This window comes from Balaenoptera physalus (genome assembly GCF_965194825.1).
Source record: "Balaenoptera physalus genome assembly, chromosome: 3".
In the NCBI taxonomy this organism is placed as follows: Eukaryota; Metazoa; Chordata; class Mammalia; order Artiodactyla; family Balaenopteridae; genus Balaenoptera; species Balaenoptera physalus.
This window is the reverse complement of record NC_138890.1, coordinates 123,520,913-123,541,130: the sequence shown is the minus strand read 5'-3', so window position 1 is coordinate 123,541,130 and position 20,218 is coordinate 123,520,913. Positions and strand designations below refer to the sequence as shown.

At 38.6% G+C, this 20,218-nt stretch overlaps 1 long non-coding RNA gene across 1 annotated transcript in view; it reads right to left on the bottom strand.

Annotated features, from left to right (window-relative positions):
* Nucleotides 1-13,286: 13,286 nt before the first annotated feature.
* Nucleotides 13,287-20,218, bottom strand: part of LOC309658597 — a 24,869-nt gene continuing 17,937 nt past the window's right edge. The window contains exon 3 of the long non-coding RNA XR_014262297.1: nt 13,287-20,193. This is a non-coding gene — a long non-coding RNA (uncharacterized lncRNA). The remainder of the gene's footprint in view (nt 20,194-20,218) is intronic.

Genomic DNA, 20,218 nt, shown 5'->3' with positions numbered 1-20,218 from the left:
CATAGATACTGTATCCAGTAGTGATTTGCAGGACTAGTATTAGAGATTTCAAGGGTAGGATTTTTAAGGTGCAGAAGCAGCTCAACCTGGAACTAGGATAAACCTTCTGGAGAGAAAAAAGTAAAAATGTCCAAAGAAAATTCCTCTGATTTGGAAATGTCATAAATTTTCTTCCCTTGACGCCTACTCTCCCACCACCAGCCCTTGACATTTTGTAGTTACTGTATCATTAGACATGTGTTTCCTGTAAGTCCAAAGTTCCATTGACAATGCCATGAAAATTTATTCTTAAAACACCCCTTTCCTATTCCCAATTTTTGTCCATATAGTGTCACGGAAAACTGGTCAGAATGAAATTTCCTTTCCACCTTCCACCTTGTTGTAACTTTCACTTCTTTAAATCTCTCTGTGATTCTATCAGTGACCATATATGTATACATAAAAGCGTACTTCATTTTATTGCACTTCACTTTATGTGCTTCGAAGATATTACATTTTTTTTAACAGTTACCTCCTATTTTTTAATTTTTAATTTTTTCATTTTTTTTTTATACATTTATTTATTTATTTATTTATGGCTGTGTTGGGTCTTCGTTTCTGTGCGAGGGCTTTCTCTAGTTGTGGCAAGCGGGGGCCACTCTTCATCGCGGTGCACGGGCCTCTCACTGTTGCGGCCTCTCCCGTTGCGGAGCACAGGCTCCAGACGCGCAGGCTCAGTAGTTGTGGCTCACAGGCTTAGTTGCTCCGCGGCATGTGGGATCCTCCCAGACCAGGGCTCGAACCCGCGTGCCCTGCACTGGGAGGCAGATTCTCAACCACTGTGCCACCAGGGAAGCCCAATTTTTTCATTTTTTAAATTTTATTTTTATTTTTTGGCTGCGTTGGGTCTTCGTTGCTGCATGCAGGCTTTCTCTAATTGTGGTGAGCGGGGGCTACTCTTCATTGAGGTGTGCAGGCTTCTCACTGCGGTGGCTTCTCTTGTGTGGAGCATGGGCTCTAGGTGCGTGGGCTTCAGTAGTTGCAGCATGCGAGCTCAGTAGTTGTGGCTTGTGGGCTCTGGAGCACAGGCTCAGTAGTTGTGGCGCACGGGCTTAGTTGCTACGCGGCATGTGGGATCTTTCTGGACCAGGGCTCGAACCTATGTCCCCTGCGTTCGCAGGCGGATTCTTAACCACTGTGCCACCAGGGAAGTCCAGATATTACTTTTTTTTTTTACAAACTGAAGGTTTGTGGCAACCCTGCATTGAACAAGTCTATTGCCACAATTTTTCCAACAGCATTTGCTCACTTCGTGTCTCTGTGTCACATTTTGGTAATTCTTGCAATATTTCAAATTTTTTCATTATTATTATATTTGTTATGGTGATCTGTGATCAGTGATCTTTGATGTTACTATTGCAAAAAGATTAAGACTCACTGAAGACTCAGATGATGGTTAGCAATTTTTAGCATTAACATATTTTCTTTTTTGGCTGCGTTGGGTCTTTGTTGCTGCGTGCGGGCTTTCTCTAGTTGTGGGGAGCGGGAGCTACTCTTCATTGTGGTGAGCGGGCTTCTCATTGCGGTGGCTTCTCTTGTTGCAGAGCACGGGCTCTAGGTGCTTGGGCTTAAGTAGTTGTGGCGTGCAGGCTCAGTAGTTATGGTGCACTGGCTTAGTTGCTATGTGGCATGTGGGATCTTCCTGGACCAGGGTTCGAACCCATGTCCCCTGCATTGGCAGGCAGATTCTTAACCATTGTGCCACCAGGGAAGTCCCCTAAAGTATTTTTAAATTAAGGTATGTACATTGTTTTTTTAGACATAATGCTACTGCACACTTAATAGACTGGAGTGTAGTGTAAACATAACTTTTATATGCACTGGGAAACCAAAAAATTGTGTGAATAAAGCAATATTCACTTTATTGGGGTGGTCTGGAACTGAACCCACACTATCTCCAAAGTATGCCTGTATATATACATACATATACTTGTATATGTATATATATATGTACGTATATACATACAAATATATGTGTATATATATATTTCACTCAAGAATTAGAAACTTACAAATTTTTGTGACTGTAATAAGAAGCAGTTGTATATGCTTGTTCATGGAGAAGAAAGCTTATTGGCTGTAGCCTTTTGTCTCTTTTGGTTCTCTTCCTTCCTGACCTCAATTTCCCTTTGAAGATTTAAGTAATTCTATTTGAACACAAAAAGCATGTTTGACAAATAAATATTAAAGCTTACTGCCAGAGATATGATAAGGCAGGTGGATGAACTACAATAGTTATACTTAAGTCAAAACTGCCCTTTGGACCAGCACTATCAAATGAAAATAAAATGTGAGCCATATGTGTAATCTTAAATTTTCTAGTAGTTACATTAAACAAGTAAAAAGAAAGAGGTAAAACAACTTTAATAATATCTTTTATTCAACCCAATATATTCAACATATTATCATTTTCACATTTAATCAATACAAAAATACATTAATGACTTTTTTCATAGGAAGTGTTCAGAATCTGGTGTGTATTTTACACTTAGAGCACATCTCATTTCAGATACCAAGTTTTCACCTGAAACCCATGACGTGTACTTAGATTTCATAAACTTAATTTTTAAAAAGTATATACATGTATCCAAGTTGTTCCAATCATACTTAAAATTTCCTTAGTTGCACTCTCTGCACGTTAAGTGCTCATGGCCACATGTGGCTTTTGTGTTGGACAGAGCAGCTGTAGACCTTTACCCTTCCTCTCATCCAAATCTCCGAATGCTGTAAATGAACTTGAGGCAACTGAACATTTCTGAAAGATATTTCTGAAAGTTTTCCAAACCACCCAAGCCTTTGAGATCTCATCTGTAAGCTCTAGTTGATGGAGTTTTCAAACTAGCTCAGTCAGGCTTCCGAGGGGCTTTAGAAGAAAGAGTAAAGGTCTTAAGGTGGAGAAATAACAGAAAACAAAAGCATTTGATCAAGAAGATATCTGGTACGTGTCCTGCAAAATAAATTTGTGTCCATTTTTAGACATTGATTATAAAATTTTTTATAATATGAAAGTAGTCTTGAAAGTAAGTTTAAAACTTTAGGGTAGGTTTTGTTGTTGTTGTGAGGTTTGTTGGCTGGTTGTTTGGTTGTTTTACCTTCTAATATATGATCTTAAAAAATTCACAAATTTCCATTTGTACTACGAAAAACACTCCAATGTGAACCTAGTGACCCTCAGCAGTTAAAAATATTTATTAGTATGGTGAATCTAGCCTAAGGTTAAAGCTGATCCCCTCTGTACCAACACACACACACACGACACACACACAGGCACATACACACATGCATGCACACACACATATACTAAAGGACATGTGTGGCTTTAGAGCAAAAAACTTCCCTAACAAAGGCCAGCAGACATGTTTGGACCATATTGTATGCTACATCAGAGCTTAGCGGTCAGAGAGATTGTTTCATTCCATCATATATGTTTAATTTTTGGCAGGGGTGAAGGAGTGAGAGGCAGAGAAGCAAGGAGTCATTCATTCCTTCTTCTCTCCCAGTGAACTCGAGTGGGATGAACCTGGCAAGAGTTGAGCCTGAACACCCCCTTCACTGCGAGCCAATGGACGGGGTCTGGAATGGGTGAGAAGGAAGAGGAGATGAGCAGGCGATTCCAGGATCCTACAGGCACCTCCTGTCCTAGCCCTCTTCCTCCTCCATCTTCTGTGCTCAAAGTTCACTATTAGTGATTATTTAACAGACCTCTTGTCTTAAGAGTCTTAGGACACATTCCAAGAAACCCTGGGCTTTCATCTCTTTCACTTTTTGAAATGTGTCAGGCTAGCTCTCAGAGTCTGACGTCTGCTGTTCTATCTGCCCCTCCTCTAACTCATCATTTTCTAATTTCTTTTTTTTTCAAGTTTGAGCTCATGTTGTGTTTAACATTAGCATTTAGTGAAAGACAAACATTTCAGCTTCTTGACTGTGGTTTTCCTGGGTTTGAACACCAGTCAGTTAAACATAGCAATCATTTATGGAACACCTGCTCTGTGCTAGGGGCCTTGCTAAGTACTTTGGTGTCAAACATACTGTATAACTATATAGTATACACTCAGGCAGGGGCAGGGATAAACTAGAAAATGCTGGACTTTCTTCCATGCACAAACAGGGGTGATATGAATACTTAAATGGCCAGGTGTTTCCCAAAAGACAAATCAGTAACAGAGTATACATAACTTATTCTTTGCTCTCAAAAGTTGTAGTAGTGGTCTGATTATTTGCATTCTGATCCTACTGATTACACACCAAGTGGATATTTTATGAGAACAAAGCCAAGAAAGAATGGAAATCGCACACACACAAAATCTTGCTAGCTCTTTGCTTTGGATCTCTGACTGCTTCAGCTTATAGTGACAACTTGGGTCAAGGCTTCATTCATAGACGTTTTACTAAATGAATCCACTAATTTATTTTTATCCCAATAGAAACATGGGCCCTAAGGTTTTTCATATATCTTACTCATAGAGAATATTTTTCCATGAAATACCTAGAAACAACCTAAATAGGGGAAATGGAACCCATTGAAAATGCAACATGAGCACAATTTCAAATCAGATCAGAGACTGTTTGGGGTGGGTAGGTTGGGAGGTGGGGAGGCTGGAGCCGAAGGAAGAAAAGGAGAGAAGAAGAAAGAGGAAGGCCCTCCTGACCAGAGAAAACAGCTCTAGGGAAGGATCAGCCTCTAGGAGGGACACACATCCATTTAACCAGCTTTTGCTCTTGTGATCTCTATCACTAATTTCTAAATTCTCCTCTCCAAAATAGGCACACCCACTTCTGGTGTGAGACTTCTGTGTGAAAGTTATTTTTACCTTCTTATTTGTACCCTCTGTGAGAAGGTTATTCTACCTTGAGTGACTTACACAACAGCCGTCAGGGCTTTGAAAGGGGTAGAGACCTCTGTGACAATTTAAGTGGCCATCTCTGGACATCAAATCCACAGTCCTTTCCTGACAAGAAAATATTACTGGTAGCTAACAAGGCCATCAGAGTAGGAGTAGAATAAAAGTAAGAAAGAATTGGAGACAGTTTTGGGGGGTGAGTGGGACTGACTTGTAAGATTTAAAGATATGAAGAGGGAGAGAATCTTTGGTGATAGAGAATAGATATGGACTGGATTTCATCACGACATGATTTGCTACTGAGAGAAACAAACAGCCAGTAAGGAATAAATGATTTACTAGAGAACCAGGATGCTGTGAATCAGCCCTGAAAGGCAGGATCGATTGCAAAATAGGAAGCCTAGGTCCTAACGTGGCTCCTTTCCCAGCTGTGTGATTCTGGGAAAATCCCTCAGCCCTCTGAGCTTCAGTATCTTCATCCATAAAATAACAACATGAGCTGAGATAATCTTTTACATTCCTTCACCCCTAGAATTTTTCTCTTCTTCTTACCTTTTATATTTTTAAAACCTTGAGAGGATGAGTTGGGAAATTATTCACTAAAATCCAAAATAAAAGGCTTGGATTTTCACCAATGATCATTTATATTGGTAGGGGAGGGCAAAAGGGAGCTGAGTCTATAGTGAATTAGTTTTGCTGATATAATAAACAATGGGGGAAAATAACCCTACCTATCATGGCCTTAAAAAAAAAAAACAACAATATTGCCCTATATTCCTATTCCATGTTATCATTTACAAAACAATTGCAAATCCATTGCTTTGTTTGATATTTATAATAGGAGAAATAAGCAGGAACTTACCAGTCTATTGCCTTGTTTGATATTTACAGCAATTAGGAGAAATGGGCAGGAAAATTACTATTTTTACCAGTGACATTAAATTCAGAAAGTTTAAATGGTTTTTTTCAGTCACAGAGCTAGTTAACGGGCGTTGCAAATGATGGGGCTGGAACTAGATTTCAGGTCTTCAGAACCCTGAGCTTGGACACTTGCCTGTGCTTTTGACATGGTCTTCCCAGAAGTGTCCAGAAACATAGGTAAGCTGCCTGAGTTGTCACATCCCCAAATGATGTCAGAAGGAGGATGCAGCTTCTCAGATTGGACTATACTTTCCTTTGGTCAACTCACAACTGTCTTTTAGTCAGGAGCCTCCAACATAGGGTGCAAACACCCTGGGAGGGCACAAACGATGCGTTAGGGTACAGGGGGGAAATATTAAGAAAAATTCTATTTATATTTATTTTGCATCACTCCTTTACTTTGTTTTTGAGTGTTTTATGACATGTAATATATTAGCACAAAGTATCAACATAAGTATTATAGTTCATGAATATAATTTATAAATGGGGCCATATTTTTTACTGATTAAGTCCTTGATCAAAAATATTTGGAGACTATGCTTTAGAAAACATTTGGAGGAAAAAGCCAAGAGACTAAAAGAATTCATAAAGCTATTTTTATTAGTCCCTCTTTTTCTATCCCTTATGAGGACTGGGGGAAAGTGAGAAGGGCTGTGGAAAGGAGCAGGTTCAATCAGAAATCTTGAAGAAAATCCAGAAAAGTAGACTAACAAATGGAACTGCTCTGGCCTAACTGGGGCAGCTGGTCACATGCTTCCCACCACACAGAGGCCCCTTTGTTTCTCTCTCACACACTGCAGCTCTTTGTCAATCATAATCAACAATTCCATTCAGCTGTTCTTGCCGCCACTTTTCTCCTGTCTTTCAAGTCTATTAGGCAATAAATGTAAGGCAGAACTTCACAAGCCTTTCAAAGATAAGGTTAAAAGGAAGAAAAATATGTCCTGATCAATGAACCCATAGGTCCTTTCTAATGGAAAAAAAAAAAAAAAAAAAGTCTAAGCTACCCAGAGAAAATAACTGGGGAATTTTTATATTATTCATACCTTATAAAGTAATTGCCAACTGATTTTTAGTGTTCTCCCCAAATCCTTATACTATACGTGGAAAGTGTATAAAATAGGGAAGGAATATGCTGAGAAGGAGGAAAATTATTGCCTTTCACCCTTGGGCTCCAGGAAGGTTGTGAACCCAGAGTTATTGGATTATTAACACAGAAACTATAAAGGAAGGACATGTAATATTAAAGAAATAAATGAATACTCATTATAATGGCAAGTAGGAGGTCATCTCTTAGGGTCAATATTTGGGACTATTTCAAGGAAGGAGAGATCTACAGAAGGGGTGTAATATTTCTTTTATATATAAAAATAATAGAGCACAAAAGGAGTCCACCTAAGATTATGGTTACAGTATGCATGTGCCTTTAAACTGCTTTCTTTACTTACAATTGTTGGTAGACATTAAAGGCACTGGATCATTGTTACGGTATTTTATAACCAGCAGAGACCATAGACATCGTCTCATGGGAGCCTAAGGAATCTGGAGGCTTTTGAGGATGAGCTTTCTGTATTTAGAGGGTATGGCACTGACTCTGAGGGGTGGGAGGACAGCACGGTCTTTGGTTTCTTGTCCTCCTTCTGTCACTAAATTTCTTGGGCAGACTTCTTAATTTCATTTTATAGAGAAAATTTATTATGGAGAAAATCATGAGAAAATTCATTTCTCATCTGTAGCATTTATTTATCTGGCAAACATTATTGTATTCACTCTGTGCCAACACTACTTTAAGTGCTGGAGATACTTAGATTAATGAAATACTACCCCTTAAAAGGTACACAGCCTGATTAAAGAGATAAGACACATACAGTTAAATTATCAGTATAAAGCAACCTATGAACCAAGACACAAATAAGTGGTAATTTCAATAAGTACTATTAAACTCTTCAGAGGCAAAGAGGAAGTTCTTTTGTCCTGCAAATAAAGTCATCATAGCTGCTCTCTGCTATCCTCTTCCATTTCCCTTTGTTCTGGCTGCCATCTTTGGCTCCATGGACTGGATCCCACTGGCATGGAAATGAGAACAGTGGAATAAAGGACGCAGCTTAAAAGCACAGAGCTGTGATGTCTGTGCCTCTTTTCCCATCTTAGAGCATTTTTCAGGGTGTTTGTTAGTACACGCTTTAGAATCACAGGCCAGGGGTGGGTTGGGGGTGGGGACTGAGATGCAGAGAACAATGGTAAACACAAAAAGTGGTAAGATGTGTTGGCAAATTGAACCAAATACTCACTGTCATGAATGATTACTATTTTTGTGTGTGCTGTTTAAATAAAAATAAGGTGGGAATAAAAATAGCTGAGGGAAAACTACTGCCATTTTCTTCCTTAATGAATCAGTTCTCTCATTCAGTGTGGTTTAGAATCAACTATTTAGAATAATTATCTTCCACGTTCTTCCAGGAGAGAGATTTGAGAAAGCTAATTTTAACAATTGCATGGTGACCATATATTCTAACTAAAGTACCACAATACGTGGCCTAATAAAAACCACTTGGTTGACCCTCCTTTTCTTGGCGGGAATCGGGCGTGCGGTCCCGGTCCGCGTAATGTACGGAGGTAGAAGGAAAGGGCTCCGGCCTCCTCGGCGTCATGTCTTCGGTACCGGCAGCTTTCAGTCCACGGGTTCTATCCTCAAGCGCCGGGACACAGGGAAAAAAAAAAAAAAAAAGGAAAAAAAAAAAAAGGAAAAAAGAAAAAAAGAAAAAAAGGAAAAAAAAAGAAAAAAAGGAAAAAAAAAAGAAAAAAAGAAAAAAAGAAAAAAAAAAAAAAAAAAAACCACTTGGTTTTTGTTCTTTGACTCTGTCCATAGGCATTCTTTCAAAAGTATAGAGGTTTATACTGAAAATAACTGAAAAGACCAAAACTTTCTGAACTTTACACTATCTGAAAATCTGAGATACATGGGGCTCATTCCTACCACTCCTTGGGTTTTCATTTAATGTAGCCTAAATCAAGTAGAATTCTGAGAATTTGAAAAGCAATGTGAACCAGTCAACTGATTATTATTATTATGTTATGTTGTTTGGCTCTGATTGTATACATTTATAAAATTTTCATTATTACCCATCCCACTTTTTCTCTTTGGTGAATTAGATTCCATCTCTATTCTTTTTAATGTTTATCTTCAAATTTTTAGCACACAAACAACTGTAAGATGTTGTCAAAGCCTAAATTTATTATACATCTTTACCTTTCTCCCAAATCAAGCAAGAAATTTATCTCCTATACAACTTCTATTTACTACCTTTTATTTTCCATGTTTTTATTATTATTAGTTAGCAAAATCTTTTCAACAGTCAACAGTTAAATATACTAATTCTTCCATGTATCTCTGTAACAAATTGCTCCAAAACTTAGTGGCATAAAAAAAAGAAAATCATTATTATGGTCATGAATTTGAGCAGGGCAAATTAAGGATGGCTTGTCATTTTTTCACACCATGTAAGGTCTTTATTGGAATCTGGCCATTGGCTGGGGGCCTCAGTCTCTCTGCTTGTGTTCCTTTCCAGGTGGTCTCTTTGTGTAGGCTAGTTTGGGCTTCCTCAGAGTATGATGGCTGGGTTCCCAGGGCAAGTGTCCCAAGAAAGAGATGGCCAAGTAGAAGCCATATCACCTACCCTTGAAAGTCACACAGTGCCTCCCTCACTGTATCCTATTCATTATAAGGCAGCCACAAACCTACCTCAGGTTCAAGGGCAGGGAAAATAGACTTAATCTCTTGATGGTGGTGTGGCAGGGTTCTATAATAGGAAGGACTGAAAATGTTGCTGTGACCATTCTTGGAAAATGCAACCAGTCACATTAACGTATTTTACCAATTTCCACAGTCACCCCCGTTCTTTTCATCTCATGTCATTCCTCTGGGTTTGCTTTTCTTTGTGAAGTACATCAACTAGTGGTTTATTAGCAATAGTTATGAATATTTTAGATTTTATACCTTACTCTTTAATAATAGATTAGCTGATTATGGAATTTATATTGGCAGTTATTTTTTATCAGCACTTTGAAAATATTATCCCATTGCTTTTTCTTTTTCTTTTTCATACATTTATTGTGGTAAAATATACTTAATAAAATGTACTCTCTTAATCATTTTTAAGTGTACAGTTTAGAGGATTAAGTGCATTAATATTTTTATATAACCATCACCACCATCCATCTCCAGAACTCTTCTCATGTTATAAATCTGAAACACTGTACCCATTAAATGAAAACTTCCCATTTCTCTCCCTCTTCCCCCAGCCCTGGGCAACCACCGTTCTACTTTCTGTCTCTATGATTTTGACTCCTCTAAGTACCTCATATAAGTGGAATCATACAGTATTTTCTTTTTTGTAACTGGCTTATTTCACTCAGTATAATGTTCTCAAGATTCATCCATTTTGTTACATAATATTGAACAGAGTTCCCATTTTTAATCAACTATATTCCAATATAAAATAAAAAGTTACAAAAAATAAAAACAAAAACAAACAAAAAGATTGATCCATTTTGTAACATGTTTCAAAATTTCCTTCCTTTTTAAACGAAATTGGGTCATTTGCAGAGACGTGGTGGACCTAGAGACTGTCATAGAAAGTGAAATAAGTCAGAAAGAGAAAAACAAATATCTAATATTAACACATATATGTGGAATCTAGAAAAATGGTATAGCTGATCTTATTTGCAAAGCCGAAATAGAGACACAGACATAGACAACAAACACATGGATACCAAGGGGGAAAGGGGAGGGGGTGGGATGAATTGGGAGATTGCGATTGACATATATACACTATTGGTACTATGTATAAAATAGATAACTAATGAGAACATACTGTATAGCAGAGGGAACTCTACTCAGTGCTCTGTGGTGACCTAAATGGGAAGGAAATCCAAAAAAAAGGGGATATAGGTATATGTATAGCTGATTCACTTTGCTGTACAGCAGAAACTAACACAACATTGTAAAGCAAATATACTCCAATAAAAATTAATTTTAAAAAATTAATTAAAAAAATTTTCTTCCTTTTTAAGACTTAATAATACTCTACTGTGTGTATACACCACATTTTATTTATCCATCAATGGACACTTGGGTTGCTTCCATGTTTTAGATATTGTAAATAATGCTGCTATGAACATGCATGTACAGCTATCTCTTTGAGGCCTTGCTTTCAATTCCTTGAATATATACTAAGAAGTGGAATTGCTAGATCATATGGTAATTTTATTTTTAGTTTTTCAGGAACTGCCATACTGCTTTTTTCTGTCCATTTTATGTTCCTACCAAGAGCAGGAAGGCTTCCCCTGGAAGTTACAAGCCTTCAACAGGCTCCAGAGCTCCAAAATAGTTGAATAGACAGATTCTGTCAGTGTAAATGTTGTCTAGGTGGGGAGACAGATTTATGGTGTGTCCTAATCTGCAGTCTTCCCAGAAATCTCCTATCCCATTGCTTTTTGACATCTATTGCTGTTGATATAAGTCTACTTTCCTTCTAATTGTCATCTATCTTCTATATCTATTAGCTTATACTTTGTTTTATTTTTATACTTGATATATAAAATATCAATTCAATTTCTAGGTCTAGACTGATTGATTGATTGATTTTGCTCAGTACTGTATGTGCACTTTAAATCTGAAAAATCAAGTATGTTATTAATTCTAGACAATATTTTTTGCCATTCTTCCTTTGAATATTGCCTCTCTCTCATTTCCCCTATTTTCTTTTCCTGGGGATCCTGTTGGATACATTATATCCTTCATGTCTCTCAACTGCTCTTTTATATTTTCAAATCACTTTTCTCTCTGTACTGTGTCTTGGATCAGTTCCTTAAAACTGTCTTTTAATTTACCAATTCTCTGTTTAACTGTTTTTGTTTAGTATTTTAGGGAGAAAGTGTTCTTCCTTTTTTATCACTTTGAGCATCCTTAATACACTACTTTTAAACTAATGTTCAGATTGTTGTATTGTTCTTATCTTTAGGTAAACTCCCCTCCTGATTGCTGATTTTGTTGGCATTTACATCCCTCTTATGTGTGTGATTTCTAGTTTAAGGTTAATCTTGGGTAGCAGTATCGTTTTTCTTCTTCTTCTCTTTTGGAAATCAGCTAGTGCTATCTACTAGTTTTGTGGTTGGTTCTGCCCTTTTCCTCAGGACCCAGAATTCAGATTTAGGCCTTCTATTGGATATTCAGGGCATCCATGGTGGAAAATATTGAAAATATTACACACCCAGTCCAAGCTAGTAAACAGTTTGGCTCAACTCCTGGCACTGAAGCTGTATTTCTCTTTCCTGTATCCCAATCACATAGCTTTATAGAAGCCATAGCCCAAGATGGTAGCAAATAGTGTTATTTTAGCCTCTTTTACAGGTGAGGTTAACCCAGCCTCTGAGTTCAAGAAGTAAGCCAACCTCCAGTCTTACATCAGGAAATTTTAGTTCCCATTATCCCACAAGCATCAACATCCTTAGTATCCTCTGCCAGTTTCCAGACCTAGAGCCTGAAGGTTCCCCAGCCTAATGTCTCTCAACTTCAGTCCACCTTTTCACTCTATAATTTATATTCCTCTTCTGGTCCATGAAAATTTCTAAATTTTTTAATCATATCTATTTTTACAATTTTTTCTCTTTTTAAAATCTATTACTGTTATATGTCTGGTGCATTTGGAGTGTCTAAAATTATGAATTTACAATGCTATCCTGACTAGAAATATAAATTTATCTTTAATTCTTTGTCTTAATTCATTAAGTAACACCAAAGATAACACAAGTTAATATTAAAGCAGAGAGAAAAGATAAATGTTATGCAAGCATCATAAAGCCTAACATCAAAGTAATTTTTATTCTATCTCTACTCTCTCATAATAACTGAAGTAGAAAAGAACTGCATAGCATTCTTTATATTAATTACAGAATTATATAATTTGTGTGTCATACTAAATGCCCAGGAGAGCCCAGTGACATAATGAGAGTCCATGTCTAACTGGTTCTTCCTCAGGGAAACATTCACTTTGGTACTAAGTACTTTCTTATATTGCAAATGCTTTTAATCCTTATACTGTGTTTAGGGATTTTCTATTTATAAGCTCTTCCTGTTACAAATTATACAAAAAAAAGTAGGGAAAATGGCAAAGATTGAGTAAATTCTTTATGTACTGGTAGACTTGGTTTTCTTAACATGAGGTACTGAATATTCAGATTTCTTCTCTGTTTTTTCTAAACTCAATGGAAAACTAGTACTATATACATTTTGCTTAATATGAAAATGAGGTTCTGTCTTTTCTATATTTTAAGCAATTTATGAATGGGATTTAAAAAAATAAAATAGTAAAAAAGCTTATAGATTGAAAAGTAGGCCTCATTCCCATCCTAGATAGCTAGTCCTCTCTTTGGAAGCCACCTTTTTTCCCCCACATAAATAAGTATATGGCACCCATATTTCTATACCTTGCTTTTCCACTTAATATATTTTGATATTTGCTTTTAATATCAACATATGTAGGTTGACCTTCTTTTTAGTAGATACAGAGTATTCTGTTTTAAGGGTGTGCTGTAATTTACCTTATCTGTCCCTTATTTATAGGAATTAGGTTATTTCTAGACTTTTGCTACTACAAACCATTATGCAATGAATATCCTTGTGGGTACAATTTTGCTCACAAATGCAAATTTATTGAGAAATGCTGAGCCAAACTGCCTTCTATTGTGGTTATATTGAAATAAGTCTTTAAAAACAAGTGCAGCATTCTCTTAAACTGAAAACACTTAAAATTAAGCAATGTTGCTTAAATATACAAACAATCTATACCCATTTTCTTCAGATTTGTAGCCAACCATATTTTTGCATGTGGGCAATTTATAATTGATACTTAAACATTTTTACAAACAATTTATTTTATTTTAAAAAACAAACTATTGTCCAAACATACACATTTTGATCACACATTTTAAGGAAATGGTCAGAAATTAATCCTAATCAGTTACGATTAATCCTCAGAATATATTTGCCCCATAATTTTGTGCTTAGCCAATCCCTGGCCTCAACCATTTTTATGTTTATATATTTTAGAACATCCACTATTATTTTGCAGACTAGGAGAGTTACTTGACAAATGTTTTCTCATTTTGAGAAGGCTCAGAATGGCTGTATTGCCAGCAACCCTCTTTGTGAGGGTGAGGTGGAGGGATTCCCTCCCCATACAATCCTTGTCATCTTGCCCTCAGCTGTTTTCATGGAGGATGAGCACCAACCTCAAGCCTAGGTGAGGTGAGCCAGTGGCCTGTGAAGCCTTCTGAATCAGCACCCCCACCAACAGCAGTGTCCTAATCAGGTCCTCACTCAGGAAGGGAATCATCAGGAGTGGCAGGATCTCTCGAAACAAAGTGGGTGGATAAGTCTCTAGGCGCTGGAGGAGCGAGCAACAGACACCTTCTCCTAAGGGACAGTCCAGGTCATGGGGCTGGTAGGGCCATGACATCTTCTGGGCGGCTCCTAGGCTGTGTCCTATTCTCCCCTGATGCCCTCAATAAGTAAAGTAACTTAAGCACAACTTATGTTCCTTGCAACCTGAAAGGAACTGACTCAACAGCCTTAGCAAACAGTAAAAGAGGAACACATTTAGTCAGTCAACAAATGGCACTTGAGTCCCAGGGATGTGCAAAGTATTAGGGACACATCAGTGACCAAAGAGAATCATGGAACTTACAGTCTCTTGGAAAAGGGCAGAAAAAAGTGAGTAAGAAAGATAATAGATAATGCTAAGGGCTAGTTAGGTGGAGAAGCATTTGCAATCTGGGGTATGCTTCACAGGGATAATCCTTAAGACCTCTTGATGAATACTGTATGCTAACTCATATATATGGAAACTAAAAAAAACAGTACTGATGAACCTAGGGGCAGGACAGAAATAAAGATGCAGACGTAGAGAACAGACTTAAGGACACAGTGGGGGAAGGGTATACTGGGATGAAGTGAGAGAGTGGCATGGACATACATACACTACCAAATGTGAAATGCATGGCTAGTGGGAAACTGCTGCATAGCACAGGGAGATTAACTCGATGCTTTGTGATGACCTAGAGGGGTGGGATAGCGAGGGTGGGAGGGAGGCTCAAGAGAGAGGGGATATGGGGATATATGTATACATATAGCTGATTCACTGTGTTGTACAGCAGAAACTAACACAATATTGTTATACTCCAATAAAGATGTAGAAAAAAAAAAGACCTCTTAATGAATTAACTTAGAGTGGATGAGCATGAATGAAAAGAACAAGGGAAAATACACATTAAACTCTAAATTTTCCTGGGTACTTTAAACCTAAGAACATCCCTTTTCTTTTCATTGAATCACTAAGTCCTGTTGAGAAACAGGTAGCAAAAGCATTGAGCCCACTGTTTAGCAGTACTCTCCTAGTCTTGGCTTTCTAAATCACCAAGGAAAGATTTGATTATGTTGAGTGTGTTTTAGTTTAGGAAACACTTTATCATATGCCAGGTATCTGGAAATTTCTATTTCATGTACCTTGTATCGCATTGATTCTAATATGGTAGCAATGAGAGTGATGAAGACAGAGAGTTGGTTCCTGAAGGTCTAGGAGAAATCTAGGGCATTTCTATCACTCAGATGATACCAGTTCCTGTAACGGCCTCTACTTCCCCACATTGTACTGTACTGGCTTCATTGTGCGTGGCTTCTTCTCCCATGTCCTGTGAGAACTACATGAAGACAAGACCCAAGTACCCTGTTCACCACTTTTGTGTTTTTGGTGGTGTTGAATGGGTCAGTGAAAGAATGAATGAATGACTGAGTCAATCAATCCTGAGGATCTGGCCCTTGGTTGGCTCTTTCCTTGAAACACACAGTTTCTCTAACTTCAACCTGTCCTCTCGGTTAGTCTCAGATTGGCTTTTGGCCCCAAATAATTTTTCAGGTTGTTGGTTCTACATCTGGGTTTCTGCATATTTCATCCCTAATCTGAGCATCCTCTTTATTTCATTACTCTCTACTTTTTTTCTGCCTACATTGGGCATCCATATAAGATGAACATCCGCATAGGATGTTTGTGAAAATCCTATTAAGACAGAAGAAGGTTTGCTCTCAGAAACTTTTCAGAGTGGACACTCTAGGTTCTATCATCATTAATGTTTTGGGATGGGGGACTGTACCACACCACTTGTGATGCTGTACAAGACTTTACAACGTCTCCTTTCAGCTTCAGAGTGGATCTAAAACCATTACATTCTATCTATTTGGAGACCTAGATATCATATTTTACAATGCTTCCTGCAGAGCAGTTCAGAGAAGAGTACAATGTATCACTTAAGTACAAAATATTGACTATTTCTATAACGAAAAAGTACAGAGAGTTCCATTTATGTTTATCCTTTCATTGCAAATTGCTGCAACCTGGTCAAAAAATTTTCTCTGTGGCAGCAGGATATCTGCCAGTAAATGAGTCTGTTGAAAGGGCCACACCAAATCCAGCATCATGGGCCAACCCTGACCACAGCTGAGTGGTGTGAAGAGGGCTGACAGCCGCGTGGTCAACACCCAGGCCAGAGAGGAAAGCAGCGTGAGGTGTTAACGGAAAAATCCAACTTCCCCCTCTTCCAAAGATGATGAGCAAAACCAAAATGGAGCACTCCCTGGTGAGTTTTAAAAGAAACTTTCATTTTTCAGAATGAAAGCATTTACTAAGCTTTTGCATCTTTATGTCTTTTTCCATATTTCTTTCTGTAGGATAAATGTCTTTTTAAAAGCTCATGCTTGCTTAGTAATAATTATGTGTTTCTATTGTTTTATGTGAGAGGTTTAGTTAATTACTATATTAGTTTCCTAGGGCTGCCATAGCAATGTACCATGCACTGAGTGGCTTAAATAACAGAAATTTGTTCTGGAGGCTAGAAGTCCAAGAACAAGGTATTGGCAGGGTTGACTCCTTCTAAGGGCTGTGAGAGAGAATCTCTCCCATGCTCCTGCTCGGCTTCTGTGATTTGCTGACGATCTTTGGCATTGATTGGCTTATAGAAGCATCACCCTGAACTTTGCCTTCAGCTTCACGTGGTATTTTCCCCTATGGGCTTGTCTCTGTGTACAAATCTCCCCCATTGATAAGACACCAGTTACATTGGATTAGGGCCCACCCTAATGATCTCATCTGAACTAATTACATCTGCAGTGATCCTATTTCCAAATAAGGTCACATTTAGAGGTACTGGGTGTTACCCAGTAACATAATTCTTATGTTACTGGTCAACATCAGAACTTGGGGGAGATACAATTCAAACCATAACAGTCACCAAATTCTGCACAGCAGCATTCTGAAGGGCAGGGTCTGTGTCTTATGACCCCTGGGTTCAGGCATAACGACTTAAACTTAGTAAACATTCAATAAATCATGATGGAATGCCTTAGAATTGTGGTGCAAAATCACTTCAACAGATCCCTATGACCTAGAGCCAATAAGTAGTAATGAGGAGCAGTATTATGAGTATCCTTGATAACAAAGTTTCCTTTTTGAAGCTAAGGCTTTGTATTTGCACAACTCTCGTTGGACTAAAGTTTTCAGATTCCAAATAAGTCTTTAGTACCTAATGGAAATAAAGTAGGACCAACTAACTCCAAGGGGAAATGTAGAAAAAGTTGGCCACGGTCAGCTGGGGAAATCTTTTGGAGATTATGGGGACCTAATCCGTCTCTACTCCCTACCAGCTTGAACTTGATGCAAAACAGACACAAGAAGTTGATAGTCAGATGAAATTAAAAAGAAAATTAAGACAAAAAAGAAAAGCTAAACAAAGTCAGCTTTGTTAATGGGCAAATGCTCAATGACCAATAAGGATGTCTAAGAAGAATCGAGTGGAAACTATAGGTTGGGTTCAAGTCAAGGTGATGTCTCTTTATCTCCCTTCCCACGTGGGGGAGAGGCTGGTACTGCTGGGCAGACTCTGTCAAGATGTGGGGTGCAGACTCCCTTCTGCCAGGTCGGCCACAGCAAGAAGAGTGTGAGAGCTTGGGTGCTGGACCACACTGTGACTTTCACGAGCCTTAGGTATATTATGTAAGCCCCTTCCTCCAAAAGAAACAAAAATAAAAAATTATATTTTTTGACAGTGTTGGTATAAAGATTAATATATTTATAGTATCTATTAAAACATTGCTTGTGATGTGTTCATTTTTTCTCCTGATTTTAAAAGCAGTTAAAACATTTTTGTGGGTCCCTGCAAGTATTTTGAGCCAGAGGACCATGCCAAATGTACCTAATGAATAAGTCAGCCCTGCCTGGCCAGATTGGCCCTGACTCTGAGAGGCAGGCCTTGGACCTGAACCCTGGTGTATGACTTTCACGATGGCAGGAAAGAGAAGAATGTCTATGGTCTCTCATACCGTCTTCCAGGAGGCAGGCAGTGAAGGCACAGGGGTAGCCAAAGCAACCCCTCCGACTGGTGAGTGAGGCCCAGTGCAAGCTCTGCAGTCTACCCAGGTCCACCAGGGCAGAACAGAGGCTCTGTTCCCCTCCACCTCTGTCGGCTTCAGCCTTCCCCCTCCTTCCTTCCTCCCGTGCTGCTCTCTATGTTCCTCCTCTCCCCACATACAAGTCGAGCAGAGAAGCAGCAAAAGCAGCCCAACCTGCGCTGATAAGGAGGGTTTCCTTAGCAGGGGAGATGGGAATGGAAGGATTTAGAGGAAGATTCTTCTGGGGTCCTTCAAAAGCAAGCCCTGGCTGGAGGATGGAAAGTGAAAGGGAAGAGGAATCAGATCTGTGAAGGCAGTTTAATCTGTTCTAAACATTTTACTAAGCGTTTTACATTCTTTATCACGTTTAATTCTAAAAACAACACTGCCTGGAGGCATCGCCATTGTCACTCCTACAGAGGAAGGAAAGGGGTTGTTAAGTGGCAGAGTCTAGATTTGAGGTGAGGCTTTTCTAGCTCTCATGCCTATGTGTAGGATTTTCCTCTGTCCAGATTTAGTTGCCAGTTCAGTTCAGGAAAATTTATAATGGAGGTAGAGTGCAAGGAGGAGACGTTAAAAAAAAATTCCCATGCATAAGAGATTTTTCTTTGCAGATTGACTCTTTTTTTTTTTTTTTTTTTGGTTTGATCATCTTTAACATTTATTTATTTATTTGGTTGCGCCGGGTCTTAGTTGTGGCAGGCGGGCTCCTCAGCTGAGGCAGGTGGGCTCCTCAGTTGCGGCACATGGGCTCCTTAGTTGTGGCATGTGAACTCTCAGTTGCTGCATGCATGTGGGATCTAGTTCCTTGAGCAGGGATCGAACCCACCAGGGAAGTCCCGCAGGGAACTGCACCACCAGGAAAGTCCCACAGATGGACTCTTAGAAGGTTTAACTGTCGTTCTGTATCTCTCTGAAGGCTCATTTTACCCACAATCCACTACCAGCATCTTTATGACATGCCACTGATAGCTAGTAGAAATTCAGAATCACCTGTCAGTCTGGTGATTATCATAACTTTTGCTGCACTAAATAGTGGATTAAGGAAAAGCCCTGGTTTTCAACCACTGGACCACGATCCTCTTTAAATTATATGTTTTTTATTTAAACACCTTTGCTTCAAAAATCTGCTCTGATACTTAACATAGCTTTATAGTAACAAACACTTCAACATATTGCCTGGCTTTGTGAATTCAATTAGGGACTTCTGAGTGCATCAGTGCCTTTCTCAAACAACAACAAAAACAAAAACACCTGACAGGCCCTCTGTTCTCCAAGATTCTATTTGTCTGTTTTTAAGACCCCAGAAAACCAAGGGCTAGACAGGCTCCCCTGAATACCATGATTAATTGGCTACTAAGCACAGAGTTAGTGCATGTAATTTGGTCAGTTTTTTTATTATTTGGTTTTCTTTGTAAGTGGCTTTACTCCTTTTAAAGAATTTCTTCCAAGCTCTTTTTCTTCCTTTTAAAAACGTAAGTTCAGTGACTTGTCCTTGTGTAAGGTGGGGGTTGCAGATGCCCTCTTTTGATTATAAAACACAATATACTTATTCTATTTTAGGGACCAAAGCACTCATAAGAGCTTTGTAAGTTTTTTTTTTATTTTTCTTAAAAATAGGACACTTCATGATGTGTAGGTACTTGCAAACGTAGATCTCAATAGGAAAGAACTTTAAAATTAACCTATGAAATAGTCACAGGATATGAAAAATAGCATACGACAGAGAGAGGACTGTCCCAACATTATACGAGTGTGCTCTCTTTATTCTGACCTTCGGTAACCATCGGGTGAGCTGCTGCTTCTCAGCAGGAACTCCCTGCCCAGGTCAGGCAGAGCTCCTTAGCCGTTCCACAAGCCAGAGTGGATCCCCTGCCTCCCGAGATGTTCTGCCTCCCGAGATGTTCTGCCTCCCGAG